Raw genomic sequence first — 12,027 nt, forward strand, 5'->3', positions numbered from 1 at the left:
TAATAATTGTATCTTTTCTTAAATTTTTTAAATGCTTTTATCTTGCTTGTGAGCCGCCCAGAGTCCCAATAGGAGTGGGCGGCATACAAATTTTATTAAACTGAAACTGAAACTTATGTCTTAGAGTGAAGTTACTGGAAGCAAAGGGAAAATTTAGATCTCAGCCTGAGAAAAAGGCCAGATGTGTGAAGAAAGGCCATCAGAACAATTTTTTAAAAAGGTGGCAAAGGTGTTAGTTTAAATTACATGGGAAATAAATTCTGTTCAAAGAAATTTGCAAATTATTTCTTCTAAAGTATTCCCCTGAAATATATTGCTGAAGCAATATATCACTGATATGTAGCCATATCTATAAAAGATAAAATGCAATACATGATCAACATAAAACTGATTTGTATTATGCATGGTAGGCTGTAATAGGGCTTAAATTCAGTATAGCATTTTTAGAAACAGGATATTTCAGTCTCTGATGATTTATAGGAAATACTATGTTTAAAAGAGCAACAATTTTACTGGATTATGATAAGCAAAGCAGATATGTCTTATTTATTTATGTGTGTGTACATACGGGTTGGACACATCTAATTTCAAAAATCATATAAATTATTCCTTCTGAAGCCATTTAGTTCATATTCTTAGTAAGCTGTGCTCTCCTCTACTCCACACCATCTCTCATGCTTTTAAAGGAAGGTTTCAGTGTAAATGGGATATTATTGGATAAAATCATTAGTTTGGAGTTAATTATAAAGGAAAGTACAATTGGTGGACTGGATGTAGATATTATAAAATCCAATATTTTGTTTCTAAAGCTGATGGCCCTTCACAAGAATTTACATATATTGTCACAATGGCTAAGTTCAAATATAATATTAAGCCAATAAATGTGTTATTAGTGTGATGAGTGTGTGTGTTCTACAATTTAAGATATGATGTATTTCTGATTTTTAATATTCTATCTTGGCTGATATATAGATATGTTGGCACAACTACTTTACAGGATTCCACATTAATTCTAAAAAAGTTGGGACATTTAAATTAAAAGTGATAAATGTTCTTATCTGCAATGGTAATGATATATTTAGATGGGATATTAATTTGAAGAAATATATTTATCAGTATAGTTTCTGTGGCATTCAGAATGGTACATTTTACAGTTTTGATTATATTTGTGTATTTATGAAATAAGACACAAAGGGAAGGAATGAGTTGGTACTTTATAAAAAGCAGAAAATGTTAAAATTGAGGTCAATTTCCAATCTCAGTAAACAGCACATTTGATTGAATATATTTTAATCAATAATAGCAGAATACAAAATAATACTGATAGAAAATGCATCTATAGAAAACAATATATGGCAAACTTGCAGCCACCTGAAGCATCATCAATGACAAGGTGGCAATTGTGGTCTTATAGTGGAAACACTGGGGGCCGCACAGGTTGCAAATCCTCCTTTCATGGATCTTGCTATGTTTGATCAAAATTATAGTCAACTTGTATGCACATCTTGTATGTTTATATACTGTAAGTTAAACATACATACATACATACATACATACATATTTAAAATAACATTTATTAGCATTTGGAGGTTTTCTATCTATGCTTTACTATTCCAAAGAATGAAAATATTGATAATTCACAACTAAATAGTTCAGGGAATATAAGTGTTAAACTTGGATTTAGGCAGACTACATTATTTGTATGCAAGACAGAAAAAAATCTGTGCTTGTGACATCTGAATGTTAATCAGATTATGCAATTTCCTCCAAATTAAGTAGCTTTTATTTGACAAAATGTAAATTTAAGTTTGTTTTATCTAAGGAAATGTTTGGATTTTAACTATAGCTAGTAAGTAATTATAAAATCATTAACCACATCTTTTATTTCATGTTAATTGAAACTCCCTGTTAAGAATTCATTACTGATTTCACATTTAAATTTAGAACCTTGTTTTATTTTTGTATGCTCTATTCAAACCAAAAAGTTCTCTATTATTAAAAGTTCTCTAAAATTATTATTTTTAATCCAAGGAAATCACAAAAATTTGCAGTTGTGTTTTTGCTATGACGAACCATGCCATTTGATTGAATGCATAGTAAACATCAAGAAAAAAAGTCATGTTAAAAGTCTGCACATATTTTAGAGGGAGGGCTTTGGGCTGGTGGACATTATTAGGAATTTAGATATTATTTCCATATTAAATAAGTGGTGAAGGAAGGGCTGCGGTTGACATATGTGAATAAAAGGTTCAATCCCTAGTATCTACAAGTAATATTGGTACAGGTTCCCATCTAAAATTGCAAAAACACAATAATTAAGGTAGATATTCTGAGACAGATGAATAAATGAGCTGATGTCATAAGACAGTTTTTTGGCATTGTGAAACATAAGTTATTGGTTTTATACATAGGCATTATTCAAACATGAAATGACTGTTTCAACAAAAATAGGGTATGCATTTAATTTTATACAATTCAATTCTGGCAGCTCAAGGTCATAGTCAAGATGAATTCTGGATCTGATAAATCAAAGAGAGGTTTTATGCTTCAACAATACAATAGAATATACAATGAAGACAATGGTAATTCAGTTGGAAAGGAGCAGATAAATTAATGATAAGAGTTTCAGAATGTTTTAAAGTCTATAGATCCTAATACGAGATAAAATATTGGCAAAAGTGATTACAGTTTCCTGAAGGGAACATCTGTGAGCCATGTAGAGTGCTGTCCCTATGCAGCTGGTGCTGATCTTCCCAAGCAGAAGTTCAGATTAGTTCCATTTAAGCTCTACTTCTGCATATGTAGCTTCATGCAATACGGGCTGACTGATATTAATGCAGTTTTGGCAGGGGAAAAAAGGCCATTTTTTACTTCCTGCTGTAGGATTCTGCCTGTTATAACTAAAGAATCTCACTGTTGCCATCTGACTGTGTTATAGCATAACCTATGTATGCAATATATTGTTAGTGAAAGGTTTTCAGATGGAAAAAACCCCATAGCTCTCCTCTAATTTCCAATCACTACATTGGTTTGAGATCTAATTGAGGAGAAATGCTGCGTAATGTAATATTGAGATTGTTCCTACTAAATCCAAGACTGCATCTTTTCAATAAAAGTGGTTCTATGTGCTCTAGTGGGCTTATCTCTTCCATGTGAACAATAAAAAGGTAAAGGTAAAAGTGACCCCGGTCCAGTCATGTCCATCTCTAGGGGGTGGTGCTCATTTCCATTTCTTAGCTGAGGGAGGCAGCGTTATATGAGGATACTTCCGTGGTCATGTGGCCAGAATAACTATACACCGAGGTGCATAGAATGCTGTTATTTTCCCACTGAAGTGGTACCTATTTATCTACTTGCTTTTGCATGCTTTTAAATTGCTAGGTGGACAGGGGTTGGGGCAAGTAACGGGAGCTCACCCTGTCATGAGGCACTCGAGTCTTGACAAGCTCAGCGTTTGTAACTGCTAAGCCCCAGCATAGTATTGTGAACAATACTGGATTTTATTCTAGAATGGAAAACAACAAAACTAAAAGCTACTACTATATTTATATCCCTCCACTTACCTAAAGTGAGGCTCTCAGGAGATTATTTTGATTTTTGCTTCATACTCCTACAAACATTGATACATCTGTTCCCCAACTTACATTGCCAACCTTGTGGAGCAGTGTACTACTAGTTTTCCCAGTGAAAGGCATAAAATATTCTATAAGCTTGTGCTGATAGGGTAGCAGTAATCAACTTACCAAAGATTGGAACTACATTCATTCCCCTGGCTATTTCAAAGGCAGCACATGATGGCATCAGAAAGTTGGTGACATTACAGCAAAGGTAGGAACTAATTTAAGACCCTTTTTCTTTTCTTTGCAGTTTTTAGTAGTGGGTACTAAGGAGAAGCTGATTATGAAAAATGCTCTACCGGGGTTTTGTAAGGTTAGGTTTGGTAAAATTGGCAAAGAAGTACACTTAAAACACTCATTCTCTGAAGAATCTGTGGTATTGATTCCCTCCAAAATATGAACAGGGAGGAAGTCATCCTGATTTTTAGGACACAGAATATTTCAGAGTATTGTAGGCTTGGACCAGACCCTATGTTATGAATGAGATTAATTTTACATGGAATAGATGTACTTACATCTAGTCAAGCTCATGATAGTCACAAAATAAATAAACAAATATCAAGCTAAAGAAGACCATGCTGGAAGTAAATGTAAAACATAGCTCTTCTGTCCTGAGGACTAACTGTGCCATCAGAAATCAGCTACTTCTAAAATCTGCTCTTTAAAAGTGGTATTAATGCAGCAAATGATCCAGTTTGCATCCAAAGCTCACTATTCTCAACAAAAAAGCAACACTGTTCTACTGAATTTTTATTTGTCTGATCTGAAAACCTCTTATGCCCTAGAAAGAACAGCTTGTTCCCATCCTTAACGCAACACCACAGGTCTTTGAACACTTAGTAAGTTCCCTTCCTTTCTTTACAAAATAATACAAAACCAATTCTTCCTAACATTTCACCACCAGTGTGACAACATGCAGAGTTGTTCTTCGTTGGATTCTTTTTAATGCCTTCTGAAGTCAGATAACAAGAGCCAAATCCAGTCCAAATAACAGCCTCCAAGCCAGGCAAAAGAGAGAAGATCCTCCTACAGCTATGCAAAAATGCACTTCATTTTTTGAATATCTCCTATTTATACCACCGTTTATGCTCAACCCTAACTTATTGTTATGCATACATACATAGCTCACACTACTGTAAACATTCCTGGAAAAACAAAAACAGAGTCAATACTATATTGGTTGTATTATTTTATTTATTCTCATCCGATCTACATCTTGCCTTTCACAGCATTCCAGTCTCCAAATCCAGAAATATGGATAAAATAGGGTCATTTGTATTTGTGATTCAAGTTGAGCTATAGGAGGTAATACTTTTTTTATTTCACATTAATGAGCAGATGTCAAAATTGTGATTTCAGGGGAAGCTAAAAAGTGATCCTTTCTTCAAGTTTTTATATTGCCTGGATCACTTTTTTTTGGCCTTCTCTTTGGAACATGGGCAGAGATGGAAACTGCCGAGATGGCAGATGAATGCCAAATGCCAGAAACTAAAAGTAGTCAACTTAACAGTTCATTTAGTGACTGTTTGAAGTTACAACACTGAAAAAGTGACATGATCCATTTTTCAGTCACCACCATTGTAGCATTCCCCATGATCATGTGATCAAAATTCAGATACTTGGCAGTTGGTTCATACTTATGACCGTTGTTGTATTCTAAGGTCATGTGCAACCTTTTGACAAGCAAAGTCAATTGGAGGGGAAGCCAGATTCACTTAACAACTGAGTTACTAACTTATCAACTGTGGCTAGGAAAGTCGTAAAATGGGGCAAAACTCACTTAACAAATGTCTCAACAGAAAATTTGGGCTTAATTGTGGTCGTAAGTCAAGGTCTACCTGCATTGCTCTCTTTTCTGGGCTGCTTTCCCTGGAGAAAGCAGCACAAAAAAGTATCAAGAAAAAAAAAGACAGCAAAAAGAGCTCCTGCCTCCCATCGTGGGGGCCTAGTAAAATAAAGCTGGCCGAGAAATGGGGATCCCCCGCCTTATCTTGGTGCTTTTGCCTCGTTAGCACCAGCTGTAGCTCGGGCGACCTTGTCACCTCGCATCTCACGAGGGCATCTTTGCCCTGCAGCCACCCTGAGGAGAGGGAGGGGCGGGCCGAGTGGTAACCCCTCCTCCCCGCCGCGAGCGCGGAGGCCCCGCCTCTTCCCTCAAGCCCCCACCCTCCCCAGTCAGGAAAAGGGGGCGGTTTGGCTTCTGCCCATCCCCCGCATTTGAGAACCACACAGGAGACCTCCAGCCTCCTGGTTGCCGCACTTTCCCCGCGTAAGATGGCGGCGGCGGTGGCGACACTAGTCAACCCGAGCCATTTTAACGCCCCTAAAAGGGCGGGGAGCAGGAAGGGGGGAGAGAGAGAGCAGGGAGAAACCAGGCCCCGAGGCGAGAACGGTCTCCCCACGCGCCTTCTTCCGGGCGGCTCCGAAGTGCCAAAGCGGGCAAAGAAAAGACCTTCTCCCAAAATTAACCGCAAAGCTACACCTTTCAGCTCAGCCGCTCTTCGCGGGCGAGATATTCGATAATCAGCGCGGCTACAGTTCTCCCCCCCCCCGCCTTCCCGCAATAATAAAAGGATCCTTGCCAGGCTTCCCTCCCCCCGCAACACCACTAGCACGCCGGAGCCGGGAATCGTAGTCCCCGCCCCTTGGATGTCCTCCCGTTGAAAGGGAGTTGATTGCAGCGCGCGCTGAAGCGGCTGTGCCGAGCGAGCGTGTTGCTCTGGAAGCCGCGTGCAGTCCAACTGTTCCTCGGGAACACACGCGCTCTTCCTCCTCCTCCTCCACACGCAGATGTACTGAAGAAAACCCACATTAATTCCCCCCTCTCTTTCTCGCCCCCCCTCCGCCGTGTAAGATCCCCCCCATTCCCTTCTTCAGCCCGACGGGAGGGAGGGGGGAAGAGGACTTATTCATACTGAAAGCCCCGCCTCTTCCGGGCCTGTGAGGCTGGGCCACCGCCTCCTCTCCTCCTCTCGCTCTCTCGTTCGCTCTCTCCCTTTTGTGAGTTATAGCAACCGTTGCCTTGTGAATCAAGCGCCATAGTCACCGTAGTCCTGGCGACTGTTACCCATCAACAACAACGGCTCCTTTCCTCCTTCACCACCATCACCACCTCCTCCTGCTGCTGCTGCTCCTCCTCACCCCCAGCCTCACCCCCATCCTCATCATCACCCACAACAACAACCTCCAGCAGCAAGAGCAACACCATCACCACTACCACAGCCCTCCACAGCCCAGGTGAATATGATTGTAATGTGCAACACCCCCCCCCTTCCCCCCTTTTTTTCCCATCGAGAAACCGGCCTGGAGTTGCTCCATTGAGCTGAATCACTGAATGTGTGCAAAGCGGGGAAAACTGTAATATGTCTTATGTGTGAGACTGTATGTGTGTGTGATTCCTCCCCCGGCCTGTTTTGTGCTTTCTTTATATATCCCCTCTCATCCCCCTCCTTTCTTCTCTGATAGTGGCTGTAGTGAATTGGTGGAGTTGAAATGGAAAAGTGGGTCTGATTTGCACTGGGAGGGGGGGTTAAGAATGGAAAGGAAATTGGATGTGAAGTGGGGGGAGAGCTCCCTAATGATCCCCATAAGGTGCCTGGAGAGGAGTGGGGGATATTTTTTGTTCGTTTTAATGTGCCTCATATTCTTATTTTTAGGGAGTTAATGGACGAAGGGGAAATAAAGTGGCTGTCCATGCTCTGGGTAGTCCCATGCTTTAACTTGGAATTGGGATTTTGATATATAAAATTTAGGGGTTTGTAACTTGTGTGTGGGCCTTGGACTCCCAACTGGGGATTGGATAGACTTACCGTGCTTGTGAACTTTTCTTCTTCTTTTTTGCTTCTGATCATCCTCACCATACTTGCTTTTTAACCTTCCAGTACTTTATTATGAGCAGGTTGTTTCCTACATATTGACATTAGCTTGATCATTCATAGGCAATTATCTTTGTGATGCAGATCTTTCTCTTGTTCATTAAACACTGCAATACCACACAGTGTTGATTTGGAAGATGTAAGAGAAATATTTGAGAAATTCATGAGGTGTGATTTAATTCAAATTTAATGCATGTGTATAATTTCAATTTGTTATGATTCTTCTTGGATTAAGCTTGGGGTAAAAGCTGGAAGTAATCTTTCTTGTCTGAAAATTATATTTATTTAGGATGTTTTGTATATAAAATGAAAAGATACAAGAAAGTGGTAGGAAAAATTTATCCAGATACCTTCTTAATTATTGTAGCTTTTACATATATTAATTACTCTTGTGTCTTTATTTTTCTTAAATGCTGAAATGGAAATTAAGTCGATCATAAAGAATTACAAATCTTGTGATTTGATATATAAAATTTAGGGGTTTGTAACTTGTGTGTGGGCCTTGGACTCCCAACTGGGGATTGGATAGACTTACCGTGCTTGTGAACTTTTCTTCTTCTTTTTTGCTTCTGATCATCCTCACCATACTTGCTTTTTAACCTTCCAGTACTTTATTATGAGCAGGTTGTTTCCTACATATTGACATTAGCTTGATCATTCATAGGCAATTATCTTTGTGATGCAGATCTTTCTCTTGTTCATTAAACACTGCAATACCACACAGTGTTGATTTGGAAGATGTAAGAGAAATATTTGAGAAATTCATGAGGTGTGATTTAATTCAAATTTAATGCATGTGTATAATTTCAATTTGTTATGATTCTTCTTGGATTAAGCTTGGGGTAAAAGCTGGAAGTAATCTTTCTTGTCTGAAAATTATATTTATTTAGGATGTTTTGTATATAAAATGAAAAGATACAAGAAAGTGGTAGGAAAAATTTATCCAGATACCTTCTTAATTATTGTAGCTTTTACATATATTAATTACTCTTGTGTCTTTATTTTTCTTAAATGCTGAAATGGAAATTAAGTCGATCATAAAGAATTACAAATCTTGTGAATTGGAATATGTGAATGCTTAATCATCACTGTAGTTGCTAATTATGACTTGTAGGTTTTTACCAGGAGCATATGGTAATTGTTTGCTCTTCCTGGACAAAAGGTAATATTTCTTATACACCTCAGTGGGACAAGCTGTTGACATTCAGTTACTTTGCACCTGACCCCCTCTGCTCCAGTTTTTTTAACATGGTATTGAAACATTTCTCAATTACTAATGCTGGTCATCGGAGTTCATATTTTATTTAGAATGCAACTAAAATGTCTTGCAGCTCACTTTTTAAAATTATTGTGATTTGGAAGAGATTCTATATTTTCTAATTACGTTCTATTAATTTGACTACTACTTATAAAAGAGCCTGCTTTAACTGTATTTTTTTTCATAGTTGTGAAATCTGTATTGAATAGAATGTTACTTGTAACAATGCCAACAAAAATATATTGATTTATTTGATAAAGCAACCCCTGAAGAGTCTATCAGGATATATTATTTCTTAGACTGTCAGTTGCAAAGCAGGTTAGAGGATTATTAAGATTTGGGGCTGTTTTCTGAATAAGACATGTATTGTGTCATTTTAGTTCATGAACTTATTATGGTGTATATATGTACCTATGTGCATTTATACACAAACACACATATATGAAAGGTATATTATAACATTCTGAAAACTACTGTAAAAACAGAAATGGATAGATTATTTCATTACGTATTAATATGTACATTGCAAATTATTTTATATACAAAGTACAAATTAATTGTTGCTTCTATTTATATTCTTATTACAGTAGTGGCAAATTTCTGCTTCCTTTTGTTGAATGCATCCACCTGTTGTCTTACTTTAAACTAATATTTGTAATTTATAAACTTAGGAAAAATAGTATTTTTTCTAGCTGTGTAGTTTCTAATAGCTAAGATTACAGTACGCCATAGACTCAAAGCCAGAATATGTCGTTTAGTGTAATAATAAAGTATGACCATTGCGATATGGTGCAGACTTACAATGCAAATAGTGAACCTTTTTCTGCTCAACAACAGTGATCAACTAATCAGCTTGTTATGGTTTATTCTTTCATATCTTAAAATAACAGATTCCATAGCATTACTTTTTAAGCTTTACAATGAGCTATTTCCCTGGATAATAAAAGATTAATCTCCAATATTCACCTAAAATATTGGGAAAAGGTTCTTTGGGTAGTTCAGAAGATAAATTAGTAAGTTTATTGAAACAGGAATTCCATATCTTTTCTTATTTGACTTATTAAATAATATAAGAAAAGTATATTTCCTTTTTTGACATATTTCACTGAACCAGAGGAGCATGTCAAATTAAAAATCACAAATGCTAATTAATCTAATATTTTCATGTTACATAACTGGACCCTTTTTCATACTATAGATTTTATATACAGATCTCAGTCTTCATTATATTTCAACATCCAACTGGTAGCTTTATTTAGCATTCTACCAGACAACTTATGTTTGTGGCAGACAGCATCATTTCCACTAGCATCCATCACATCTGGAGAAGATGAAAAAGATTTGAATAGTTTACTCAATTGCTTTTGGTTGCTATGATGACGATCAAGTGGATACAGTGGCTCATTTTATTGCAGGTCGGTCAATCAATCAATCAATCAACCCATCCATCAGAATAAAGCTTGGAGTTTTCTAGTCCAGCCCCCTGCTCAAGCAGGAGACCCTGTACTATTTCAGACTATGTCTGGTCTTTCTTAAAACCTCACAATGATGAAGCACCCACAACTTCTGAAGGCAAGCTTCACTGTTAAGAAGTTTCTCCTTAATTCCAGTTTGCTGCCATGTCCTTAGTCCATGCTCTTGAGTTGGTAACTAGGTCTTACTTATTTGGAGATTTCTTACTCTTTCCTTATAAGTGACATATATATTTTTAAATGATTATAACTGATAGCTAAGGGCTTAATGGAATAGGATACATATCCTTAATGCAGAGCATCAAAACTTAGGTATGCTATCTATGTGAGCTGGAAAAATATGGAAAAAACTCTATGAGAGTTACCATACATCTCCAAATGGACCTTGACTTTAAGATAAAACTAAAAAAAAATAGACTAAGTTCAATCTCAAAGAAACATTAAACATAACAATATTATAAGAGCTCCCCAAATGTCTAGCTTCCATACCTAATCACCTATCACTTTGATAACTTTTGTTGAGACTAATCCTGGAATTTTTTTCCCCACCCCATCAAATATGTACATGTGACACACTTGTTTGTGTGCACATTCATGTGTATATGTTCATTGATCAGACCTTACATTCCAAAAGGAGTTCTAAAAATTAAAGTTAATTGAAGGTATCCTTGCTAATTAAAAGCGATTAAGTGTGAAATAATTAAAAAAAGTAATGTACGTATCATTCAAACGTGTTCCAGCAGAAACAGGAAAAAAGGGAGAAAGAAAAGAGAATGGAAATGAGGTAAATGGAAGCAATGCTGGAAAAAGAAAAAAGGGGAAAAGTACAGAAAGGGGATAAAATGTAACAGAAGTAGGATGGAGAAAAGAATGATGGAAAAAGAAACTTTGGAAAGTTCAAAAGGTTAATGTGTTGGGCTCAGCAAGTATAAAGCTTTGAATGCTTATTCTAAAATAAGTTACACTGAATTTAATGGTGTGGTCTCTTATTCTGGAGCATAATGAAGGATTTGAGCCCCTAAATTTTGCTCTTTTGTTCAATCTTGCAGTGTTCTTTTGCATTTTTTCCAAACTCTGCACTCTCTTTCCCCCTGGATTTGAACTAAAGTAACTGTTATATTTGTCAGCCAGAAGAATAGAAATGTCTTCCAAAAGGTTTAGCAGTAGAAAGCACACTTCCAACATGTGAAAGTACAACTCATAGAAGAGGCCTGCTCTTATTCTAGAAAGGACATGGAATAATAGATTGAGGTTATACTGAAAGTTAGGAAGTGTTTTGTTTTCTAATAATAAGAGCCATTTCATAGTAGAATAAATGATTTGGAGATGTAGTTCCCTCCTCTTCACTTAATGTGCTCTGATGGAAATTGGGACAGCCTCAATTACACTTTCCAACCCAGAGATTGTAATTGCTTTATTGAGATAACACTGGCTGCCCCAACCCACCCCCAGCATTATGATGAGGTGAAGCTTGACCTACGACTTTGTTTTTTTTTTTTAAATATACAGGGCATAGTTGGTTTGGGACTCTGGGTTTTTGGGTGTGTGTGTGTTGTTTTTATTGTTTTCTAATATTCTTAATTGCTGTGGCTGTGAGAGTTGTGGCTCATCAGATGAGAAGTGATCTTAAATAAATCTCTTAAATAAATAAGCAAGAAGCTTAGGTTTCCCATTCTTGTCAAATCATGAAATCTTACAATATTCCCATTCAAGAGAGGAGGAGGAGGAGAGAACATTGAACACTCCCTGCTTGTCTCTAGCGTAGAGTGTGAGTTGTTGCAGTTAAATTTAGAGGAAAAGAAACA

General features: G+C 37.1%; 1 protein-coding gene across 1 annotated transcript in view; it reads left to right on the top strand.

The window, feature by feature from the left end:
- Nucleotides 1–6,578: 6,578 nt before the first annotated feature.
- The window catches only part of RFX3 (regulatory factor X3), a 190,861-nt gene continuing 185,412 nt past the window's right edge, over nucleotides 6,579–12,027 (top strand). Inside the window, exon 1 of the mRNA XM_032214341.1 lies at nucleotides 6,579–6,854. The gene's annotated coding sequence lies outside the window, so the exon portion shown is untranslated. The remainder of the gene's footprint in view (nucleotides 6,855–12,027) is intronic.

This window comes from Thamnophis elegans, chromosome 3 (assembly GCF_009769535.1).
Source record: "Thamnophis elegans isolate rThaEle1 chromosome 3, rThaEle1.pri, whole genome shotgun sequence".
Taxonomy (NCBI): domain Eukaryota; kingdom Metazoa; phylum Chordata; class Lepidosauria; order Squamata; family Colubridae; genus Thamnophis; species Thamnophis elegans.